The sequence below is a fragment of the Alligator mississippiensis genome, chromosome 16 (genome assembly GCF_030867095.1).
Source record: "Alligator mississippiensis isolate rAllMis1 chromosome 16, rAllMis1, whole genome shotgun sequence".
Lineage (NCBI taxonomy): Eukaryota > Metazoa > Chordata > Crocodylia > Alligatoridae > Alligator > Alligator mississippiensis.
In genome coordinates, this window is record NC_081839.1 from 33,895,355 (window position 1) to 33,920,947 (window position 25,593).

Here is a 25,593-nt window from a genome sequence, read left to right on the forward strand (position 1 = left end):
ATGGCACTGTTAGTTTTATTTCCAATAATATTATTCCATGGACTCATATTCAGCTTGAGGTCTACTAAGACCAGCCCTGCGCTCTTTTCTGCAGTATTGCAGCCTTGCCACTCATTCCCCATTTTCCTTTTGTGCCTTGATTATTCAGTCCTAAGTGTAGTGTCTGGCACTTCCTGGCTACTGACAGAAGTTACACATAAACTGGTTTAAGTGATCAAAAACTGGTTTAAACCTGGAACAGAACAGAAGCTCAGTGCATATAATCCAGTTCCAAAATGGCTGACACTGGTTTAAGATAAACCTAGCTGAATGTAGTGTCAGACTTAACTGATTTGGGTCAAATTGCTTTATGAAACTTCTGTCCCAGACCCCTTCCTGGTTCAAGTTAAATCACAGTCCCCCAGCATCCCAGCATGCTTTCCGGCCCTGGGCTGTCTGCTCCAGAGACCAGGGCTGACCCCACTCCTCTGCTCCACAGCTGGAGCAGTGAGGGCTGGCTGACAAGAGGGTGGGGGCACAAGCCCAGCTGGGGATGCAGCCCAGTCTGCACTGGGGGGGACTGCCCACCCCCAGGCAGACCCTGGCTGTGGGTCTGAGGCCAGAGATGGGAGTTAAACACCCCTTCCCCCATTCAAACTTACTGCTGGCTGCAACTGTGGACTACAAATCCCAGAGGCCCCTGGAAGCAGGAAGAGGAAGTGATGAGCAACCATGCAGAGTCCTGCTGCTGTGAGCCTGGACTGCAAATCCCAGAGGCCTCAGGGCAGCAGGAAGATGAAGCGAATACACAGCCAAAGAGCCATGCTCTAGTGCCTCCTGGCTTCTGGTGGAGCTAGTGCAGGCATGTGGCTGCATTTCCTGAATCAAAAGTAAATGTCTGTTCACTTCTGTTTCAATTTAATCTGCGCAGTTTAGACTAAGTTGTAAAGACTGAATCGATTCAGCCTTGGGCTTTCTGACTGTCTGTACCTGTGGGCGAGGTATCAGCTCTCCCAACCAGTTTGTCCTTGTCTGCAAATGTCCTAAGTGTGAACTCAGTTCTGTCCTCCAAGTCATTAGGAAAGATAATGAACCTGGTAAATATATCAGACCCAGGATATTCCCCCAGGGACCCTCACTTCTCCCAGTCTGATACTGAGCCACTGAGGACTACGCTTTGAGAACAAGTATTCAAAGTAGTTGTTCACCCACCTGATGGCAGGTTCAGCTGGGCTACATTTTCACAGCTTACATATGTACAAGAATGTCTTGGGAGACAGTGTTAAAAGCCTTGCTAAAAAAAAGAAAGAAAAATCAAGGTATTTGCATCTACTGCTCTCCTCCCATCCACAAAGCCTATCACCTTGTCACGGAAGAAAATCAGGTTTGTTCGGCATGATCTGCTCTTGACAAATCCACATTGCCTGTTATTTATCACCATTTTATCCTCCAGGTGCTTAGAAATCAATTAGTATCATCCTATTCAGGAAAAACTGTAAGTATGTGTGTAAGTCCTGCTGATTACAATGGAATTGAAGCTCATGCTTACAGTTAAGCCAATGCTTGGGTGTGCTCCTGCCTGGCGTGTTAAGAAAAAGAGAAAAGTGAGATAAATAATTGGCTTCTTAAAAGCAGGACTGCGAAACCATGGACTCAAGCGTGTTCAAGATAACCTGATGGGAGTGAGCTGCTGGAGGGGGCTTGGAAAGTGACCCGCACACAACAGCTGTGAAGGACGGTCCCGTGCCTCATTTCATAAACTGGAGTGATATCTGCAGCTCATGAGCAACCAAGATGATGCATTGAAAGAAATCAGATGCTACAGTGAAATCAGTTTTAATTATCAGTAGCCAAAGTGCTCCACTTGAGGCAGTAAAGGTTTTAAGACTCCAGAAGAAAATGGCTCTTGTAAAAGGCTAACAAGTCTCCTTTAATCACTTGGCTGCATCCCAGAATCCCACTTTGAGATGTAACGCAGCTGCTGGGGAATCTTTCCCCGTAAACAGCAAAACAGCACAGTGCTAATTTGGCTACTCTAACTAGCAAAAGAGCAGTGGCAGGAAAGTGCTATTCCAGCAATTTACCTTTTTAATAATAGTAAATTATTCTCCACACAAAGCCACTTTTTAAACCTCTAATGTGCTCTCAAGATGTAATGTACCATTTCTGCCTCACCTACAGGTCTCTGGGGTTTTTATGGGTTTTTAAGCATGCACACTGTACTTTTTTTGTCATGCTCATTTCTCATGCAAAAGCCCCTAAATCCTTTCATTTAAAGCAAGCCTGAGTTATGCTGTTAATTTTCTTACATTTTGAATTCTCAAATAACTTTTTATGACAGTTTAATATGGAATATAAATAAGATGCCAACATGACCTTAATATGAGGTGTGCAAATTATTTGTCATTAAATGCAAAACAACTTAAAATTCAGGTATTACAGCAAAGCCCCCAAACGGGTCCGTTTCTGTGAAATTTTTTTGGCGAGATAATTAGACAAGTACATTGTTCAAGTGCAAAGGGATTCATTTGCAAACAAAAGAGGCTTTGCTTCAGAAGCGGTTCGAAGTTTCATGGGGCTTGCAGGTGAAAATGGTCATGTCACCAGTAGTTGCGAAAAAAAATTAAAAAATAAAAGGCAAAATGGGAGAGGTACAGAATCGCACACAAGGACAAAAATAAAGCTGGCATGAAATTACAGACAAACCGAAGGTGGAGCATTGCTAGAATACAATGCATGATGGAAAGGATTATAAGAGTAAATGCTTGTGGGGGGGAAAAAGATGTTGGACCTAAATATAAAACATTATGTTTCAGGGTTTAAATATATCCCAAGCTATTACAGATTTCATGAGGGTCAAATTATGCCACTCCTACGTACTGGAGCAGCTCATGCTGGACCTGGTCTCTTCTGGGAAGGCTTACATCTCTAAATTGCTGATATAACCATGGAAAGGCTTACATCTCTGGGTGGGGGGTTAATTATATCTTAACATTTAATCTGTTTGTGAAATAATATGGGCCCTGGTTCTGCGAGCGCTCGCTCTCACTCCTCCGAGGAACTTTCTGAATTCCCTTATAGCACGACCCCGCTCGGTAATGACGGACGCTGGGGCAGCGCGGCTGACGGAGAGCAGGGAGGTGCAGGAGGATCAGGGCAGCGAGAGAGAGCAGGGTTAATAAAATGAATTCTTTCTATGGAGCATCTTATTTTAGAATTGCCTCCCTCCCTCGAAATGCCTTGAATTGTCTTCTGGTTCCCTGCCACACCCCCTGCCAGTGCCTTCAGGATGCCAGTCACTGCAGTGGGAGATTAGCTGGGAAGTACGTCGAGTGCCTGACATCAAAGGGATTGTAAAACTCTAAAATTAACAGGAGGGATTATATGCAGGTGTCGGAAAAAGTGAGAAGCAATTTTAAAAGGCAATGCTCATTTCATGTCATGATGGAGTTGGGGCCGGTCCTGCTTTGAGCAGGGGGTTGGACTAGATGTGACCTCTGGTCCTGCTTGGAGCAAGGGTTGGACTAGGTGTGACCTCCTGAGGTCCCTTTACACCCTCACTTTCTATGACATTATGATTCGTCTGCTTCTGGGGAGGGGAGTCTGTGCAGCGCATGCCTGAGAACTGCCCCAAACTTCAGGCACTGAGTAGGAGACATCATGGGAAAGCAAGAGGGGGGAGCCCTCATCACACTCAGCGTGAATTAGGGATGTTGCAGGGACCCAAATGGTGAGGGGACCTTGTTGGTGCAGATTCAGAAAGCCCTGGCCCAGCTTTAAAGCAGGTGAAGTGTCCCTGAAATCACATTTCCATTTCCTCTCTGAACAGGGCTCAGGTTGGCACATCAGCACCGCACCTCTGCATTCGGCTCTGCCCAAGTCCCTCCATCCCCGGAGGAAGCACTCGAGCAGGGGGAGCTCAGGGAGAACGATCGCGGCAGGAACGTGGGGCCTTGCATGCATGCTGGTGCGGTACGCCTAGCAGAGCCGGCAAGGAGTGGGCCGGGGATGACAAAACCAGGAAGAAGAGAAGAAGCTGGAAGGATCAAAGGTTAGGAAAGCCTGCCACGAATTACCCTTGACAAGCCGCCACCTTTAATAAAGCTTTCCCTGCCTGCCCCAGTGCCCCCGCCGCACGCTGCCTGCGCCTTCACCTGGCTTGTGCCGGCTGATGGAGCGGTCTCGCCGCCTGCAGTGGCCGAAACAACAAAGCTACGCAGCACTTCGGGGAAATCCTTCAAAGGGGCCCTTGCCTTGAAAACGTTGCACATTATTTCCGTGGGCTCTTAAACAGAATAATTCATTAGTCAGCTAAGAACAATCAATATCACACTCCAACAATTTATACACTGACTCTGTTTACTCAGTGGACCCTCTTTGATAATATTATTTATGATTCTAAATAACTCCATCGGTGTTCAATAGAGCTGGGAGGTGCCTGTGGGACTGGGGCACAATCACATTATGAAGACATATGGTTTACTCAGCACTGGAAATGTTCAAATGCATTTCGTTGCTGTTAGTCTTGCTGCAGTACCTTCCCCAATCAGTTATACAACCGTCTTAATATCGTTTACTGTATGGGAACGCTTCTTCAGGGAGAGGGCTCTTACTCGGCTGAAGGAGAGATGTGGCTGTAAAGGGAATTTTATTGTGAGTGCTTCTGGATTCCTGGAGCTGGAGGATGTGTCAAGCAGTTCATTGCATCCCAGGCTGGGGGTTGCAATTAAGCTTCTGTATTGCTTGGTTTGGGGAGGGGAGAGCAGGCTGCATTGTGAAGTTACAATGCCTTCCACTAGAGATGGGTGTCAAACAAGTGCTTCACAAGCTCGGAGCTACCCGGGGAGACGATCCCAGAATATAGGCCAATGAGCTTGCATGTCAGACCGTGCGCTCTGCATCGCTTTGTGCTCAGCGTGTGAGTTATGTACGATTTAATACAGGGCTTCTGATAGACCCACAAAACGGCCAAGTGCCGAGAGTCGTTATTATTGACAGAACATCACATAAGTACTCTGCTGACTTTCCTTTGGGCATACAGGGCGAATAAAAGCACTGATGCTATATTGCTCTATAAACCCTCGTCCTCCCTGCAGAGAAGAAATAATTAATCAGGCGATGCATGACATGCAACAAATTAAAAAGATAAAACATCCCAACCAAAACTACAGGGCTTACGAGAGCTAGGCAGAGCTTTGCAGCCCAGCTGCACTGTTTCTTAGCCTCCTGTTTCCCAGGTCCAATCTCGTGGACAATATGCGACACGAGGCTCAGGTGTGCAGGGTGGTGGAGGCCAGCCCTGATCCCGCAGCTCGCTCGCACACGTGTCCGTGCCTTCAGCACTCGCAGGAATTGGGGGGCACGTCTCATCAGGACAAGACCCTAAGTTGAGAGTGGAGGCAGCAGAAGAGCAGCGGTGCAGTGGGGGCAGAATAAGGCCATCCCAGATAGTTTTTCAAGCCATGAGCTTGTTGGGGATTTTGCTTTGTTACCTGCCCATAAACACTCCTAACCCGTGGCCGATGCTACAGAAATAAACAGGAATGGATTAAAATACAACAAGGCATAAGAACAGCCATTGCTGTCATTTTAAATAGAAACATGCCCCACTAGGAAATCCCGTAGAGACCAGGCAGCAAAATGAAAGCCACCTGCCAGGGCTGGACACTCTTCTGGTCCCTTCTCACAGGCAGGTCCTCTCAAGGGCACAGTTGCAACCTTGCACCCCATGCAATGCTGAAATGCAACCTTGCACCCCATGCAATGCTGAAACACTGGGTCAAAAGACAGAAAGAAAAGCACTTTGCAAAAGGGCAAATCGAAACCCCACCCCTCCCTAGACTGTCAGCACATCACCTTCTGATCTTCTCCCCCCCAAAATTGCTGCGTTGCACAAACACCATTTGACGATCAGAAAACGTTTGGTTGTATAGCTCCCGGCAGCCCTGGTAACTGCTCAGAAGGTGTCACATATTGCACTCGCTCGCCTGCTATGGTAACAGGGGAGCATCTCTCCGTGCGAGCCGGCGGCTGCTGCTGCCATTGCAGGCCTCCAGTAGAGGGGGCTGAGATTTATTGCTGATTTAAAGATGCCTTAAACCCACCTCCTCCTCCCAGCTGCCCTGTCCGGGGGGCCACTGCACGCGAGCCAGGCGGGTTGCATGCACACAAAACACACGCTCACGTGGACCAAACGGGAGGTTGTTACATGCAGCACAGAGTACCTGCCTGGCCACGTTTGCAAGAGCTGTGTGAAGCATCTTATGGGCTTGGTGCCCTGTCTAAGCCCAGATTCCAACGTCTTTGCTACTTATGGTCTGCACTGATAGTGGCAGAGGCCCGTAGGAGCCTGGGGAGTGCATGGGGCTCGCATTGTTAAGGCAGATCCATGCCAGTAGCCCCCAAAGCAATGTGGGTAGCTTCATGTCTGGCCACTTTGGACCCCTCCAGGCTCGTGGGTAGGAGCCAATTCAAGCCTGGCAGTCTGGCCACTGGATCTACCACGGGAGGCCTTCCCCCAGGGGTGCACAAACTACAGCCCACGGGTCTGGGCACCCCATGGCCCACCAAACGCTTTACTAAATCGCTCTGTAGCATTTGGGTTGTGACTCCCACCTGCTCCTCTCTGCCACCGTACCCCCACGATGTCTATAATCCAGAGGCTGAAGGTTTCACCCGATGGAAAGGCCTATTTGCCTCATTTTGTAAAGGGGGCATGTGCCAGGTGCCCGACGTCGTGCAGGGAGGCAGTGGCAGCCCTGGGAGCCCCTCCCAGCACCTCCATCCTCCACCAGTCTCGAGGGAGAGGTGTGTGCGCCTGCCCGTGATGCCCGCTGCCCTCTTTTCTGCTGCTGCAGCTCCCTGCCACGGGGCTGGATGCTGAATGACGTGGCTGTAATCTCCCAGCTCAGGGTTGCTTGTTTCTCCTCCATATTGTTTGCTGTGTCTTGCATGTTCAGTCCTTCTGTAAACTCAGCAGGCTGCTCAAATCCTGAAGCGTCTGTGTTTGCCGAGCTCCCTCTTGAACAAATTTACAGAGTCAACATTTTGGGGCATCATCGATTGCAAAAATAAATAAATAAACAAGCAACCCGTGGCCAGTTCTCACCTTCCATCTCCCTCCCGCTCTCCAAGGATGCACGGCACATCATCTGGGCGAGGAGGGCCCAAGGCTGGGGCCAGGTTTCATTCTGCCTCCCCACAGCATCGCGTGACACCTGCAGCCGTGGGAGCTTCTACCCGCTGAGCCAAGGGGCAGGTTTCTCCTCCTTGTCCTTGCCAGACTGCTGCCGACAGACCCACGGAGCCAGTTGATGGCAAGCTGCCCACGACTACGACTGTGTGCCAGACTGGGGTGCCACTCATCAGTCCATCCCGAATCCCAGCCGGAGCCTTTGCACCTGAAGCAAGCTTTGCCCTCTCCCTGGCAGCTGCCAGGCCAGCACCAGCTTCCTCCCTCCTTGCAGGGTCTTGGTGATTCACCTCCCACCTGCCCAGCACCCTGGTTCAGTCCTGCCCAGGGGTCCTCTATCCCTCCAACCCAAAACACAGCTGCCCTGAGCCATAGCTTTGAGCAGAGACCAGCCCAGGACCCCGGAGACCATGCAGGACCTCCTCACCCCCTCCAAAGCTCCTTTGCGGGGTGGTCTGCATATTGGGGAGCTGCTTTGATTTCCCCCCGTCTCTAGTAGGTGTGCGGCAGTGCAGCCGTCCCTGAGGTTGCTGGAGGGAGGGAGAGACAAAGACAGCTGGAAGCAGGGGGGAAAAAAATGAGATTACAAGGGATCAGGGAGCTGCGGCTTGAGTACATGGCAACTTGTGCGCGAAGCAGCCTGTGGCTGCCTTGAGCTGAAGGCCAGGTTGGCAGCCAGGGCTGTGCGGCTTTGTCAGAAACAAAGAATAAATAAAGATAAACCGGGGAAGGAAGGTGAGTGCTCTCACCTCCTCCCTTGCTGCGGGAGCTCGCACGCAGCCCGGGCCCTGCGCCAGGCCGTTCCCCTCGGTCCTGCTGCAGGGATTTGGAGGCTGAGAGCGGCCGAGGTGCCTGCCTGCGGGCCTCGAGAAGGGCTGGGTTTTCTAAAGATGCCAGGCCCCGAGTCCTGTGCAAATCAGGCTCCTGGCGCATCTCGAGCTGGGAACCCAACAGCAAAACATACGGCAGCTTTTGTGAAACCAGCCCGCGGGGAGGGAACAGGTGCTCCATGCTCAGACCTCTCCAAGCCGCCCTGTGCTCCTGGAGGCTGGGCTTCGCAGAGGCGAGCAGCACCAGGCTGTCGGCAATCGCGGGAGGGCCCGGTATTGGCGCGGCCCGTTATCCAGCACCCAGCAGCAGAAGGGAAAACAAATCACCAGCCAAAATCCTCTCCCTCCTGCCCAAGCCCATTGGCTTCTCAGCTACACTCCAGCTGGAGTGAAAAGGGGTGCCATTCCCATGCCCCTAATGGAGGCTCGGTTTATACAAGGCACTGGGTAATATACTTCTCATTCCTCCTGTTTAATACCCTGAGCTCCTTAATGGCGCTGAGTCTAACTGAGTAGTGGATAAACATTAGTTTCACAGCTCACAAAGCAGAACTGCTGGCTACTGGCAGTCTAGATGTAATGAGTTCCTTTGTAGACCCCTGGGAGCATTTAGAATGGGTTCTTCTTTACCCAAGCTGCCAGTCAAGCCGGTACCAGGGGGGAAAAAACACTGTTAATCTATTTCCCACCATCCCATCCATAGCTGAAATCCCTTCGTGCATGTAACAGTTCTATTTTAACGTGCCATCCTGCCAGCACGCGGACAGGAGCGTAGCACTTGCTCTGCCGCACCGATGGCAGGAGGCTGCGTGTGTGGCTGTGGGTGCCTTCTCCAGGTGACCCTGAGCTGGGGAGCACTCGTGCTGGTGGGGTGAGGTGGGTGGAGAAGCCCTGATGAAGCAAAGAGTGGAAACAATTGCTTGCACCCGGGCTCAGTGTTGTGAGCACCTTCCTCAGGTGTCCCTTAATTAATAGCAGAGGGCTGTTCTAGGGAGAAGGAGGCTCATTTACCATCCAAAGGGCAGCAAGGCAAGTGCGTGCTTGGCAGCCCATCACCCGTACGCCGAAGACATCTCCCACTGCATCCCTCGTTCAGTGGGGCTCGGTCGGAGCTGGCAGGAGCGTTTCCCGGTGCCCAAAGCTCCAGAGCAAATTTGCTAACGAAGACGCTGTCTGCACAGAATTGCCGGAGCAAGGCTGGCAGATTCATGCATTGGCTCTTCTGGTCTCCTGTCTCATCTGTCCCAGCAGACAAAGCTGCTTTCTGCTCTCTTCCAAAGGGGGAATGTAAAAGGTACCAACCCAGAGACTAGGGGAGCTACAATACCCTTGGAGGAAAGGCCGGGTCTGGCTCTTCCTCCCTACCGGAGGTCTGGAGCATGCCCTTGAGACTCTGTGCTGCCCGGTCCAATTAGCACACCTTGTTTCTGCCCTTTGCCTCCTTCCCCTGCTCTCATGGCTGGTTCTCTCCATCTTTCCCATCTCTGTTCCCTGCCTGGCCCTGCAGTGCAGAGCCCCTTCCCCTGCAGCCTCCCCTCCTCGGAGCAGCTCCTAAGTCCTCCGCACCAGCCAGTAAACCGGACCAGTACGGAAACAGTTCAACAGTCATCAGCTGGCATCTCCGGAGGTTCGCTGGCCCCCAAAATGCTCTCAAGCCCAGCGTTTACACGCAGAAAAGCCCCTTGCCTTGCCCCGCGATCGCTTTCTGCTTCACCTTCTCGGCGGTATCGGACGAAGCGGCACAAGTTCAGAGGATGCCGCGTTCCCCGCGCAACCCCTGGAGCCGGGGAGCACACAGGTGGCTCTGCCAGACGCGGGCACCTCCCCATCTCTCCCTTCTCCCCATACATGTGTCATGTGGCAGCTAGGACTCAGGGGCCAGTTAGCGTTACAAAATAAATGGTAATTACATTACTGGCCTTTTAGCACTGCCTCTGAAGATATTAATAGCCATTAGCACCCTGCTGGTTAGCAATGCACTGGTGTCCAGGCAGCCAGCCAGCAGGCCTCCGCAGACCACCTCCGACCCCACCCCCTGCCAGCCGGCTAATTTGCTCCAGGGTTTTTAAAGAGAGAACAACCAAGGAAAGAAACGGCACACAAATGTATTTACACTAAATTCATAGGGTGGGAGAGTTACTCTTCAGGGACGAAGCTGGCAGGGATTTCAGTGCCGGAGAAAGCTACGCTGGTTTCCCTTCTCTGGGGCCTTCTACAGCTCAGCCTTGATGCACACGATGGAGACAGATGAAGTGTCGGTGATGGGGTGTGTACAGGCATTGCTTGGTGAGCCCATTTGGGGGTGGGAGGGTCAGAGGTGTGTCAGGGGTGTGCCAGGGTGGTGTTAGGGTATTTCTGGGCAATCTAGTTTTGGTGGGGGGTGTCAGAGGTGTGTCAGGGGTGTGCCAGGGTATTTCTGGGCAACCTGGTTTTTAGCAGGGTGTGTCAGAGGTGTGTCAGGGGTGTGCTGGGGGCTTTGGGGGCTTTCTAGGTGACCTAGTTTTTGTGGGAGGCATGTCAGAGGTGTGTCAGGGGAGTACCGGGGTGTGCCAGGGACGTCGGGGTGGTGTCAGGTTATTTTTGAGCAAACTTGTTTTTGTGGAGCGGGGAGTGTCAGAGGTGTATCGCGGCACGTTGGGGGCATGTTTGGGGTGTGCCCATTTATTTCTGTGCAAACTAGGTTTTGTGGGGGCGTGTCAGAGGTGTGTTAGGGCCATGCTGGGAGCATGTCAGGGTATTTCTGAGTGATTTTTTGCAGGCAGTGTGTCAGAGGTGTGTCGGGGGTGTGCCAGGGTTGTGTTGGGGCTGTGTCATGGTGTTGCTGGGAGTTGGTTTTTGTGGGGGGCATGTAGAGGTGTGTTGGGGGCATGCCGGGACTGTGTTGGGGGTGTGTGAGTGTGTTTCTGAGTGACTTACTTTTTTGTGGAAGGTGTGTCAGAAGTGTGCCGGGGGTCTGTCTCATGTCATGTGTGTTCTGGGCAAGCTAGTATTTTGGGGGGCCGCGTGTCAGAGGTGTGTTGGGAATGTGCTGGGGGCATGTCAGCGGTGTGTCAAACTGCTTTTGGGTGATCTACGTTTTGTGGGGGTCGTGTCAGAGGTGTGCCAGGGGTGTGCTGGGGGTGTATCCATGCTCAGCACATCTGGACTATTCTTCAGGCTGTGCACCCTCTAGGCTGGAAGGGCGACGGAAGCAGAGAAATGGAAATCCAGAGAGGCAGCAAGATGCCAAAGAGGCTGTATCCGTCTATAATCTAGGGGAAGACGATGGGCATCTGCATCTCTCCTCAGCTCCCAACTGTATTTGCCAGCTGCAGTCCTGTCCCTTGAATGCATGTACATCTAACTGGAATTCGGGGCTAAATATTGGCTGGTTCGATTTGTGCCCCCAGAGAACCAACAAGGGATAAATAGCAACATGATTTACAGAGCACTTCAACTGCTTTCCTGCATGCCCACAGGAGACGGGGGAGACCCCAAGGCCTGCTATTTCCAGGCAGCGATGTTCCTGGCTATAAGCCGAGCTGACAGTCTTTGAGAACAGTCTTCCCCTCCTTGAATCCCTTCCTACTCCTCAACCTTCGTTTGCCGACTTGGGGTGCCTATACATCCCGTGGGGTTTAATCCTCATTAAAATTAAATAGGTTTATAAAATTTAAATGTGTTTGTTTTGGAGTGTCACGTCAGTGTTTGCATGCACTAGGTTTTCAAACAAATTAAGTTTTGGGCTGAGATAGATGAAGGCCTCTGAATGAAAGTCAACAGGTGCAAGGCACCGACGTCCTTCAGGCTCCTCTGCCTTGTTCAGAAGGTCTCTTGGCTTCAGCAGGTCCCAGGACATCCCCTACATTGGGCTCCAAACTCTCTTTGCAAAGGGAAGGACATGAAGAGCTAGTGAGCTGTTGGAAGCCCCCGCCCTGCCCTTTCAACCCCCCAGATTTGACTGTAGCCCCATTGGAGCTGGCACCCGGTAGCTCCCGCAGGCCCCCCGTTGTCTCCTCCGGTGCTCTATTGCTCGTGAGATTTGCTGTAACACTCACTATGAAGATTGTCCACGTCACCATATTGCCCCAGTTGAAAGCAATGGACCTTTGCTCCATTCAGTTCTGAAAAGCAGTTGTCTGTTTTGCCCATTACCATGCAGTTCCAGATATCAAGTGAAGACATTTTCAAATCAGATGCACAGGTGGACATTAATCAACAATCGAAACCTCAGCTGGTGGGACTCAAAAAACAAAACCCCACCTTGCCTCTTAAGTGCAGCCTCATTAGTCTAGAGACAGACCATAAATTGGTGCATATAGTGAACAGCCAGCAATCGCGGGATGCTAGCAGATGAAATAGCAGCACTTTGCTGTGAATGACAAATCATTACTCGTTCCATTCCCCATCAAGTGTAACGCCATTAATCACGTGGGGGAAATCAGTGGACTTGAAGATGAATATCTGCAGCCAGATGCTGTGTGTGTGGCCTGCTGCCGTGCATGCCAGCACCCGGAAGGGGGGGGGCTGGTTGGCTTGACGTCTGCCTGCAGGAGCAGGGAGCGGATGGAGAGGGAAGTGAAATCTGCCTTCATTTACAGAGCAAGCGCCTAGTTGTCAACATCATCTTCACCACCTCAGAGCAATCCAGACAGCAGGTTGTTGGGGTAGGCATCAACTATGTTGAAGGAACTGGCATCTGTGGGTAGGGGCATAAGGTAGGATGTGTTATAGCTTATATCAAAGGTAGGCAACCCCTGGCACGTGTGCCAGAGAGTGGCACCCAAAGGCATTTTGCTTGGCGCACATGCCTCGGGGAAGGAGCCGAAGCTGCACTGCCACAACAAGGATCGGACCCCTCACGGCTCTCTGGCCATCCATCTCCGGCACACCAACATCTTGCAAGTTGAGGTTGTAGGTGTTTTTGGCACTCTGCCCACATACATTGTTGACCCCTGGTTTATATTATACATGTCCGTGGGCACAGGTCTGTCTTTCAGGGCCCGGGGAAGGTGGTGAGTGGGGGTGGTTGCATAGGTCTGCAGTGGAAGTTGGTTGGAAGTTGTGACCACCTGATGGATGTGCGCAGACGTCTGTTGACTTGGCTTCATGCTAACCCCTATGTAGGCATGTGCACGTGTACATGCACGTGTTCACCTTGTAGATCCTAATGTAGGAGTGCACGTGCGGGGAAGGAGAAATTAAACATCTGTGTGGGTGGAAGTGGGGTTGGGAGGCGGGGAAGGGGGCAAAGTCCTCCGGTCCTGCAGCGTGCTCCCAAACCACCTGGCAGTCCTGTACGTGGGACACCGCTCTCTCCTGATACAAGCAGACAAGTCAGGGACAGGGGATGCCTCGACGCTTCGTCCTGCCCATCTCCTGCCAGCTCAGGATTGCTCCTTAATGCAAACGCCAGTGCTCTGTCCACTCTCATTTTTGACTGTCTCAATGAATAAGGCTTTTTCTCTTTTAAATTTGCTGCTTTTTCAGCTGCCATTTGCTCCACTGTGTGTGTAAGTTATACCCGTCACTCTGGCAGCTCATCTGTCCTCTCCTGCCATTTCTGTCACTGCCATGGCATACCAAGCTGGTGCCAGTTATACCACTCTTTCCCTTTTCTGAACACCTGATGCCCAGTCGAGAGCCTAACTCACCCCAAGCAGTCCCACGGAAGTTATCCTGTCTTTGTCCCGTGAGAGTTTGGACCAGCTTGTCTTCAAGCGCGAATGATCGTGGATGGCCAGAATGCTCCATCCATGGGAAAAAGGGCAGATAAGTGATGACATTTGTTTCCGGGTGAAAACAAAAATCTTCATACCTCGCTCTCTGAATCTCTTTTGGAAGCCAGCAGCCAGTTTCTCTAATGCACAACCTTTTAACTCCACTTAATAAGTAGTACCTGCTCCAAAACTCTCTCTGCGGCTTTGGGTGACGTCATTTCAATCAATTATGCAGAGGCTGAGAAGCATCTGAATTGGTCAAGAGTGGCCACTTGAAGAACAATTAATAGCGTTAACGTTACCGAGGAATGTTACCCGCGTGCGTTAAATGCTACAGGGCAATGATGACAGCGTCTGCAGAGCAGGTGGCAAGCGGCCTTTGAACGCTCCCGTCTCTTCTCAGCCTCTCCCTTCCCCAGTGATCATTAGCTAGGTGGAATCAAGAGCCCTAAAGGTCACCACACAATACACATGGCTACTGTCCTTTAATGGATTTTCCCAAGACATGATTATTTCTGAACCAGAGATTCTGCAGCTGCTAATACAGACGCAGATGGGTGGAAAAGCAAACCTGAAAGTCCCGCTGGTGTTGATCAGAGGAGTTCAGACAAACATTAACAGCCAGTGACAAGGGCTGCACAAGCAACACGCTTAACACGCCGAACCGCGTCATTTTTCATTTAGTGTGAGAACGGCGAGCAAGGGGCCACAGCGCTGGTGGAGGACGGGAGGGACGGGCTGCTGCCTAGGGCGCTAGTCGGGGACCTGGGCCAGTCACTCCGTGCCCTTCAATCCTCCGACTGCAAAACGAGGATGACAGCATTGACCTCGCTCCTGCCTCCAAGTCTGAACACACGGTAGAGCGGGAGTGCTCAGATACCGCAGTGCCGGGGGCCATACCAGTGTCACCTTAGGTGCAGTTAGACCGGCGAGCGTGGAAAGTGGGGCATCTGGTCTCTACCTCAGGCTGTAAGCTTTGGCGTCAAAGTTTTACCAGCTTGTGCTGAGAGTGTTGGCCAAGATAATTCATCTCTAATCATCGACTGATAGAAAATGAGGGTTGAAGGGAGCTCAGGAGGTCACATCCAGTCCAGCCCCCTGCTCCAAGCAGGACCAACCCCAACTACATCATCCCAGCCAAGGCTTTGTCTACTCGGGTCTTCAAAACCTTCAAGGATGGAGAGTCCCGCACCTGTCTAGGTGACCCGTTCCAGGGCTTCACCACCTTCCTAGTGAGAGAGTTTTTCTTAATATCCAACCTCAACTTCCCTTGCTGCAACTTGCGCCCATTGCTCCTTGTGCTGTCCCCTGCACCACTGAGACCACCCTCTCTGGACCCACCCAGCAGGCACTTGCAGGTGGTTCAGGTAGTGGTGCAGGGGATGTCAACCAACGCCCCCGGTTTGCAAACACAGAGTAGTGACAGAGAGCCCAAAAGGACAGTTGTGACTCTTCACAGGACCTCCCTGATGAGGCACACGACCACGTTGTACCTCAGCACCGGCTGGCGGGGTGGCGTAAAGACACGCCGAGGCTGGGTCTCCAAGAGCTCCCTCCCAGGCAGACACGGGGTCCCTGGCGCTGCGGGGAGCCTGGCGTGGGCATGGTGCCACCCAGCAGAGCAAAAGGACCATGGCTTCCCCGGTGCATGTGCAAGGGGGAATGAGAGACTCACGAGGCCCGCTTGCCTTCCACAAAGTGGCGACCAGCAATTATTCTTTGCATGCCCCTTGAGCCACCACTTGGATGCTTGAGGGGCATGTTCACCCCATTCGTACCCAGAGCGTTAAACGAGGGAAGATTATTTATCGGATCGCACTTGGTCACCAACTGGACCGGGAAACTTCCCTAGATCAAACCCCCCACGCTAGGGAGATCGATTCCTCTCCAGCCAGAGCTCCACATCTCCCCTTCTTTCCACCAGCCTTGCATTGTGGCAGAAGTGATGAGAGTTAACAAACTGAAAGGGACGTGGCATCGTAACAGGACTTTTTACACCGATGCCAAGGCAGAACTATATTTACGATATTAAACGCACTATAACAGCACAGATAATATCATAAACCTCATTTTATTAAGTTAGCTCCCAGTAAATCCGTCTTACCCAGAGTAACGCTCCCATGAATCTGTAGGTAGCGGAGGAATGCTGTGGTAAACCATGCTGCGCGATTAACTCCAGCTTTATGTTAGCGCCAGCCCTGTTACTATAATTTTACTATAATAGCTAGGTCTCAGCCTTAATTCTATTAGGGAAAACGTCCCGTGCTGCTGAACATTTGGTGTAATCCCTCAAATGAAACACAAACAGAAGCATATAATCAGACGATCTGAAAGAACTTAAGTGTAATGATGCCCCGGCCCTCTGTACTGCGGTTAGGCATATGTATCTACGCAAGTACGGCCTTTTTCAGTATGCAAAAACCTGCTCTTTCTGCAGAGGCCGACAGCCATTTTGCGTTCAGTTCAGGGTAGACTGTCTCCGACGAGCGACACGTCATACAATATGCTCTCTCTTGCCAAGTTTAGTTTTTGGTCTTCTTTTAATCCCAAATCAAGGTCATCCTAACTGCAGGGGTCTCCTCGCTGTTATGTAGAGCGATGTGCAACACTCCCCCCGACTTTAACGGCAGAACAAGGCAAACAATTGAGCATGCATAAATTATTCGATGAGCATTGATGCTTTCCTTGCAAGCTGATCGTGATCTCTGTAAAAGTATCCAGGAGACTGGCAGTCTTGACCTATACCGTGCTCACAGGCAGTTCATAGTGAGAATTTGACGCCTCGCCTTGGAGATGCTTGCTGCGTGTGAGTGAGATGCACAGATCACACGATCCATATTCTCGTTACTGCCTGGTTGAGGACCCCGAGCTGACAACTCCTTCAGGCAAATGACTGTTCATATAAATCGTATTTAGGTGCCTAAAACAGGTATTCCCAATCTCCAAGGAGGAATTAAGAGCCACGACTTCAGGAAGTGTGGGACCACACAGTGAAGGTTACTTGTAGCAACAGTCAAAATCTAACCTTTCGATGGTAAGCTCTGTGGAATAAGAAATGCCACGGACTATATATTTGGATAGCACAGCGCTGTGGGTACATCACGACACCATCATGCTTTATGCACAATGACACCGGCCTGGTTTTGGGGGGGTTTTGGCTCGTCTAGAAGAGAGAGGGGATGACGGCAGGCTGGGCTGCAGCTCTTTTCTCTGGTTTACCTGACCGCCCTGCATTTTCGATCTTTAAATGGTAAACTGAGTTGCATCTGGTCTTTCTGTGACTCATGTTCTTCCGGCTGCTCACCGTGGCGCTGATCTGCCATGTATCACCGCGTTTCCGCAGGCTAGCTACCCGAACGGTGCTCTCAAGACTGTAAACAGAGTGATTCACAAAGCGGTGGCAGAAGCTAAAAGCAGAGCAGTTCCCGACCCCGAGAGCAGCGCCAAGTTGCTAAATGGGATGTTGCAACAACAAAGCGACCGGAGGATTTTCAAGCACAATATGTCATCCGGGGTCTAATCAGGCTCGATAACCTGTAGCAGACAAGTCCTGCCTTTGGTTTCCGACATCCCTCCCTCCCTTTCCCGACCGGTTGCAGTCTGTTATTTCTTTATTTATTGTCAACAGAGCCCGGCAGAAGACAGACGGTTTCTTTCCGTAGGATCCACAAACAAACAAGCAGACTTGATTTTTCTTTTTTTTTTTTTTTGGATGACAAAACAAGCCGTTGCCCCAAAATCGAGATGTTGTTTAAAACACAAATATAAAAAGCAGGAGGTAATTTTCAAAAAACATATGTTAAGCAGGGAGGCTTCTGTTTTGGTTTGCATCTTCGTGCCAAAGAAAGCAGAGACGAGGAGGGACCTCAACTTTTTCCTTGCTAAGATGGGATCACGAGAGCAACAACCTTGTGTTCCTGCATGAGAACAAGCTGTTCCCTGGTCTTTCAGGGCTGTGTCACCCAGCAATTATTGCTGTGTTTTATTGCTGACCCGCAGCGTGAACTTAGGTAATCACCTTTCCTCCCCGCCTCAGTTTCCCTCCTCTGAAAAATAAAGTTTACAGCTCTGGCTCCCCCACAGAAGAGCCATAGCCTGGGTTTATAAAGCACCTTCGGGTCCTTTGGCATCAAAGCATCTGTAAGCAGGCAGTGCTGTTATTTAGTATTTCTGATATTTATTATTGCTATTATTTCAACGCTATTTCTGATCTCAGCTATAACTAAGAAACTCAGAGACAGAAAAAAACCCACAATGACTTTGAGCTTCAATAAATTTCTGCTTTCTGTTTACATTTTTTATTGGATCTCTTTCATCTATCCCTACTTAAAATAACCTCACAACTGACCCCTGGGTCTGTTGCCATTACGATACAGCCCACTGTTTGTGCGACATGCTCTGCACCTATTGGAATCGCTAATGCAACTTTGCATTAACCATTCTGCTTGGGGTGTGAATTACTGTGTTTATAAAAAATCTCCATATTAATGTCTGACTGTAAATCATTCTACTGGCTCCCTTTATTAATAGCTTGATTCCTACTATTCCCAGCTGCAAGGCATTCAAATTGCAGTCACTGTACAGAAAATAGCCTGCATCCCATTTGTTTATCATCTAAACTTTGTAATCTTGTTGTCTGTCAAAAGCGCCGCGGTCCTTGGAGTTAACCGTTCATGGCAACAGGAGTGTCGGCTTTTTTCCCCTTCCGTGCTGAGGGCTCTGGTAGAGTCTAGGGAGGAATATTTAATGCCTTTTTTCAGTGTAAATATTTAGTGTAAAAACATGGCTGCATGAGTTATCTTGCGATGGCTTTAAGATTCATTCTGCCCTGGCCCGGTGCGTTAGCTCTTGCAAGTTAAAACGGGAAGGTGAACTAATCTAAGTTCCTGATGAATAATGCTCATACACAACTTTCGTTTTTAAATGCGCCCATACATTAGTGCATGAGTCAAACAACATTTGTTGGGTGGCGGAAGAATAGAAAACCGGGGATGGTATTTTTATGCCTTTGTGAATCATTATTGTACACAATATTTTCCTCCAGTGCGCTTTTCCGTCCTAACATTTTTTCTGCAATGAAATCCATTCAGCTGTACTGGAAATGCAGGCACTTTATAGAAAATCTTTAGCAGTGCAGGCACAAATGGATAGCTCTTATTTCCTCTCTGCAGCATGTGGATTTGCAAAGGCGCTGCCAACAAATATTTACCAAAAAAACCCACAGTAGGAAGACGAATGAAAACGAACCCAAGCACACGCATACGCTCAGGCACCTGAATCTGAGCAAAATACATGGATGTACCTTCTGGCAGCACACGTCCACATGTCAAGGCACCCGGCACACGAGCATAGCAATGCGAATATATATTCAGTTAAATGTGCCAGCAGAATGCATGCAGAAAAATGCACGTACACACATGCACTTGCATGTATGCACTTGTGTGTGTCCCCCTCCCCTGTAAACACACACACACACAACAGTAGGCAGCAGGCCCACATCGCCCATGTCGTCCAACCCCCATGAACAAAGGCACGCAAGCATGGGCACGCCAATACACGTGCCCACAGAACCACAAATATGCATGCACGATGCATTTACACGTGCCCTCAGATGTGCACGCGCAGAGGAAAAGGCACGGCTCTCTAACCAGCGCTTTGTAATGCCGGCTTGGATTTTGGTGCTCTGCTTTTGCCAGATTTGTCAATGTTTAATTAGCTGCGCCAGCTGCTTGGCCTTTATAAGTTTTCGGATGATGTGTGTTTCCTTTGTTAGCCTGATCACTGTCCTTTCTGGCTGAGTTGCACTGCCCTGTCCCCTAGAACCCGCCATTGTCTGCTCGGTTCATTATGCTCCCATTGCTGGGTGAGGTACGCGGTAGTCGCTGCAGGCTTTGTATGGCTGATGACAGCCAAGCCGAGCTGGACGCCAGCCTGGGCTTGGATGAGGATAAACAGAATGGTGCTATGTTTCCCCTTCATCCTTCTCATCTGGACTGGAGCAGAGAGTGACCTTCTACTTTGCAGATTATTGTCCCTGGGAAACGGGATGAAAACCAGAGGAGTCGCTAAGTAGAAGAAAGGATTTCCAGCCAGCAGCGCCCGGACACGCATTCTGTTCCCTCTGGCAAAGGGATTGTAAGCAGCTGAAGCAGAATCGCTGCCTGATGGCTGAACAATGCTGTGTTTTTATCAACAGAGCTGAAAATCCCCCCAGGAAGGGAGCCCAGGAGGTCTCTCTCTGGTTACACATTCCCAGCCACGTTTCCAGAAAGGCTTTGTGAGCCGATACCTTCTCTGGAGCTTCTCTGGCTCGAGTGCTTCATCAGAGAGAAATTCTGTCCCCGAGCAGCCCTGGGTCTGGGGCGACTTCTCCTCCTTGGATGATGCCACTAGCTCACTGGGGGGGAACCCAATAACAAAGCCCCCATTGATTGTCTCCAGAGCCACACAAAGCACCTCCAGAGAGCTTGGCCTTTGGAGCCGACCAGATTGCTGCAAATGTCAGGAACTTGCAAAGCATTTCCATGGCCCCTAAAATATGCCTCTTCCACACAATCCCACGTGACGCACGCTGACCCCTGGGCCCGCTCTATTTCTGCACTTAGCCTTTAGGATCAATGGAAGTTTTGCTCCCAGGATCACTCGGGAAGGCTACACGCTGGCATTTTTTGAGCAGCTCCAATTATTTATTTCCCTGCAAAATTATTTTTAGTAGTTTTATTTTTCCAAGTTCAGGGTGAAAAAAGATTTGGCTTTTCAATGATCAACCAAGATCGAAAACTAAATCATATTCTAGTACCCTCCTCCCCCAGTTACCCATTTTAAATGTTTTTGACAAAAAATTCCAGCCGCAGTGTCTATAAAATGTATGAAATATAGGAAACAAGTATTTATTTAAAAAAATAAAGTATTTGTTGCTTAACTGAAACATTTTGGTTTTAAACCAAACAATTTCTGCCGGGTCTAATCATGCCTTTTCTCCCCTCTTCTCCTCAAAACGAACACAACAGTATTTCAAAAAAGCTCTGACAAACATTTCCAGCAGGCACGCATCGAGCACAGTGGTTTGCCAAGTTGGAGTCTCTGCTCCCCTCATCATGGCTGGAAAAAGCTTTTAACAATGTACTGGGAAAGAAACACTTCCATCCCCCAGTAAGTCATGGCATCCATGGCAGCATGGAGTTTATCACAAGGGAAAGCACCGTCCTATCTTAAAGGATTTCAAATAAAGCTTTTCAATTAATGTGGAGTAGAAAACCAGGTGACTCTCTGACTCTCTCTGTTTGCAAATGGTCAGCAAGCAAAATGTTATCATTTTCTCAGAAGCTTTTTGTCCCTGATCATAAACAACTACTGCTCTTTAGACATGTCTACACATCTACAGATGCACTTTAGTGTTCATCAGCCTATTTTAATGTGCATTAAAGCATCACAAAAATGGTGTTCTTTAGCTAATGTGCATGATTATAGGCTAATGTGCATTTTTCTAGTTCCTCACAATGGAGGTGCGTCTACAAGTGCATTAATGTGCTTTAGTTAATGTGCATTAAATTTAGTACCTTCATTGTGAGGTACTAGGGAAATGCACATTAGCTTGTCTTAATGCTCATTAACTAAAGAGCATGGTTTTTAAGTGACAATGTGCACGTTAGCCTATTTTAATGCACATTAACTAAAAGCATGGTTTTTTTTAGTGAGGCTTTACTGCACATTAAAATAGGCTAATGTGCATTAAAGTGCATGTGTAGACGTGCCCCAGGTACTCGATTTAATGCACATTACCTAAAGTGCATTAATTGAATGTATAGATGTACCCAGTATGTCCATTAGTGAGGAGTTTTTTGTTCCAAACTTGGGCTATATTAAAAAATGGAGCTACCAGAGCTAGTTTTGATTGGACACATAGATCACATGGCGCTGTGTCTCTTCCCTAATTGGATGAGTGTGATGTTTAGAAACAGGTCTCCAGTGAGAACTTTGGCTCTTATGAGCTTACAATCCATTTCTCACAGGTACTGGCTTAAAATGTGCTGCCCCTGCAGATGTTCCTGCCAGCAAACTCATTAGCAGAGATAGTCTCTGAGACGGAGCAAAAAGGAGGAGTGCGCCCGGTCACCCAGGCTCTATGGACAGCATAGGCCTGCTTCTCCCTTGAAAGCAAGGAATGATCTGCCTCTAAAAGTGCTGTGGGTAAGTCTCTGGAATATCACCAAAGGAGCAGACATGCACTCATTAGATATGTCATTGCAATATGTAAAAAAAAAAAAAAGGCATCTCTGCAATTCCCAGTTTCCTTTGGAGCTGGATAAGGATGTGCCAAAGCTCCTCCAGGAAAGTGCTGAGCTTGAGAAAATGAGAAAGCCTGATATTGCAAGATTTCCAGCACTGAGTCAAGCTTCATTTGGCGAAGGTGAGCCAAAGGGAACCACACCAGCACTTGCACTCTCCCGGCCCATTAAAGCCTCTGACCGTGCTATAAGCCATCAGTAGTCATCTGTCCGCAAGGACATTCAAGGAGAAGCCTTGGGACCCCTCCTGCAATGCACTGCCCAGTTCAAAGCAGGGTGAAATGTGGCCCTATGCAATAAGCAGGGATCCTGGATTTCACTACTTTAAAAAATCCCCAATTTTCAGATTTAAAAAGGTAACCCAAAATCCACATTTTTCTGCGATCAAAATGAAATACCACTATATCTATCTCTCTCTATAGATCTGTATCTATATCTATAGATACATAAATATCTCTATCTCGATAGAGATATATAGATATATTACTGGTGTTCCATTTTAAATCACAGAAAAATGTGGATTTGGGGTTACTTTTTTTAATCTGAAAATTAAGGATTTTTTTGTTGATTTTTTTTTTTGCATCAGAGAAAACCAGGGTCCCTGGCAATAAGCTACTGCAGGGCTCTTGCAGTGCTGATGCCCCAAGAAGCTCTGGGGCCTGGGCTAGACCGCCCCAGATCGGTAGTGCCCGCGCACAGACAAATTCCAGCTCCTCGTGTCTTCTCGTTGCTACCCCTCGGCGCGGGCTCGGGAGGGTTAAATCCGCCTGGCTCCGACATCAGGACAACCTGGAGCTCCCTGCACCCTGCAGGTCAGATCGGAGCCGGGGGGATGAAACGGCGCCGACAGCCGTATTTTTTCACTGCCAGAGAAACACACTGAACCTGTGACAGAAATTGGCTGTGAGGTTACCCAGGTATTTGTTTATCATCCAGAGCATCTCTGTGGTTGTCCTACATTAATCACTGCTGCTCCCTGGCTCTCGGTATAATGGGTGGGTGCCTTGTATCTCTCTCTGCAGAGCAGCTGCCTGCAATTCCTTAACTTTCACCCATAATAAAAGTGAGTTGTTGCTTTCGCAAACTGATGATCATAATCCATCCCCGCTTTTCAAGGGGAGAGTGACAAATGGAGTGTGGTCTCAATCGGAGGTGCTATCTTAGGTGAGCCATTTCCCTGCTGTAGGATGAGACCAGGTCATAATTCCTCCGCACTCAGCCCCAGCAAATCTACCCTGGGAATACAGTTTACAGTTGGAGGTGCCTTGCTAAAAAAAATGAGCATTAAAATCAAGCGCAAACCACGATAAGGGGGTTGGAAGGCCTGACTTATGAGAAAAGATAAAGGAATTTAACTTATGGGGCTGTAAAGAAATAAAGGGGCAGAAGGGAGCTGCAAGGAATAGGATGGAGCTATACAAATAATAATAATAATAATAATAAAAATAGTGTTATTTATAAATTGCTCCACTCTAAGGCACAGAGGGACCCAGGCAGACAATTAAAGCACAATAATAATAAACAATAATAATTAAAACATCATAAAACACATAATATAAAAAGCAAGCAACACATTATAAAGCCCATGAAATCCTGGAGAGGAAATAAAATAAAAGCGAGAGGGGAAACTTATTTGAGGTTGACCGAAGATAGATCACAGACAATAATGGCTTTGCACTGAGAAAAGGCCAAGTGTAAATTAGTTGTAAAAGGCAAGCATCCTAGCAGGGGGGAAGGCCGGTGACTGGCAGGAGAGGTGCCAGGGAGTGGGCACGGGGGGCAAAATGCCCAGGACAGCATTGGGACCCAGGTCCCAGGAGCAGCGGTTGCAAGTGGTGCTCAGCGCCGTTCCCAGGCATCAAGGGGTCCCCTGGCCACAGCAGACTTCTTGCCCTGAAGTGCAAAGAGGATAATTTTATTCTAGACACCGTAATGCTCAAAGCAATCAGCTGTACAGGCCCAGCAGTGCCCAGGGCAGCAAGGGCGAGGCTGAAGGCAGGAGCCGGTCCTGTGGGCCAAATCCTGCCCCTCTTTCATGACAGCACGGGACATCTTGTGGGGTTGCTCTTGGCTGGGGCTGCAGGGCAGAACTTGGGCTGCCTGCCCCAATGTGCTCCTCGCCGGGGGCCTCTTCCTTGGTGGGGAGGATGGGGGGAAGGAGGTGCACTGTTGTATGCCAGGTGTGTCCCACAAGGAACTTGCCACTGCTCTGTTTGTTATGCACGGGCACCCTAAAGCATTAGCACAAGCGGCCAGAGTGAGCTGGACCCCATGGACTCCCATACCGCCAGCAAGGCAAGCAGAAACCTCCCTCTTCCATGCTGCAAATAGCCTGCCAAGTGGCACGTAAACTGATTTGCAGGGAAGTGTTCACGGCTATTTTGAATCATTGGCTGCTAGTTAGTCCCTAATCTGTCTGCCTTTCACCAAACGTCGCATCGGCTTCCAAGAAACAGTGGGCACCGAATCTAAAAGCAGTGGGATTCCTTGAAATGCTGTTGTCGCACTACGCTGTTGTGTCGCGTTGTCCCAAACTTCACCAGTGCGTGGGCTGGCACGAGAACCACGCGTCCCGATTAGGAATTTCAAGGCAAGCGCGAGCTTTTTTTTCTGCGCGCCCGCTCAGATCCTGCCGGTATACTCCACGGAGAGAGGAGTAAGCCGATCAGGGGAGTCTAATTTGCAGCATGACTGCAGCACACGCCAACCAAAGGCTGCTAGAACACCTCTGACAACTTACACCAATTATTCTCCAGTTATTTGTCACATCTGTTAACTCGTCATTTTGCTTTTCAGGCAGGAGGCTGGGTCTAAAGAGGAGAGGCGTTAATCAAGTAGTGAGGCAGGTGAAGCATGCGCCTGGCCCCCTGGCCCCCACCCGAGGGGTGGGGTGGCAGTATTTTTGCAAGCCAGCTCCGGAAAAGGAGCAAGGCTGGAGGTGCTGCGCCTGCCGGTTAATAGATGGAGAATTGCACTCTGGAAAAACCATTTGCCCTCAAAACATTATCCGCATGGCTCGAAAGCCTCTTGTCTCGGCTAAGCTGGCTGCAGGTGATGTTTGGAGGAGAGAGATGTTGAGAAAAGATGCATTTTCTGACAGCGAGAAGGTCGCTCAGACCGAGCATGTCGCTGTGCGCTTGGGCCACGCCGATGTTGCGCTGCCCTCGAATCGGCCCGTGGCAGGGGGAGAGGGGCCAGCCAAGAGGACCCTTCGGCCTGGGGCTTCTCTTGCAAGCTGTGGGGAAGTCGTCCTGCCAGGCACTCTCCGTCTGGCAGCCCTCGGGTCGGGGCCGTGGAACAGGAGCAGGGCAGGGCGAAGGGAGGTGCCATGCTAACATCATGCTTGGGTTAGCCGGCCTGGCCCGGAGCTAAGGGAACTTGTCTCAAGGCACATCAGCTTTGTGAGAGGGAGCCAAGGAGCCGGTTGCTGCAATAGCAAGGTCAGCAGCTCAGGGGCCCAGGGCTTCAAAGGAAGGTGGAAGCGTAGAGGCAACTGGGCAACCATGTGCTAAAGGGAAAAGCGTCCTTCCTCCCCCCGGTCATTATTGTGTCGCCTCCGCTCTGAGCTTTCATTAGCCCTCTCTCCACCGTGCAGGGCTACAAAT

General features: G+C 49.8%; 2 long non-coding RNA genes across 3 annotated transcripts in view; one reads left to right on the forward strand and one right to left on the reverse strand.

Moving 5' to 3' along the window:
• The window catches only part of LOC132246475 (uncharacterized), a 61,020-nt gene that overhangs the window by 12,664 nt on the left and 22,763 nt on the right, over positions 1 to 25,593 (reverse strand). The window lies entirely within an intron of this gene.
• On the forward strand, positions 10,029 to 11,658 carry LOC132246500 (uncharacterized). 2 transcript variants are annotated; one of them, XR_009457821.1, is made up of 2 exons: positions 10,029 to 10,287; positions 11,158 to 11,658. It is a non-coding gene; the product is annotated as an uncharacterized LOC132246500 (long non-coding RNA). The 2 variants fall into 2 exon arrangements; XR_009457820.1 differs by having other exon boundaries at positions 10,029 to 10,267.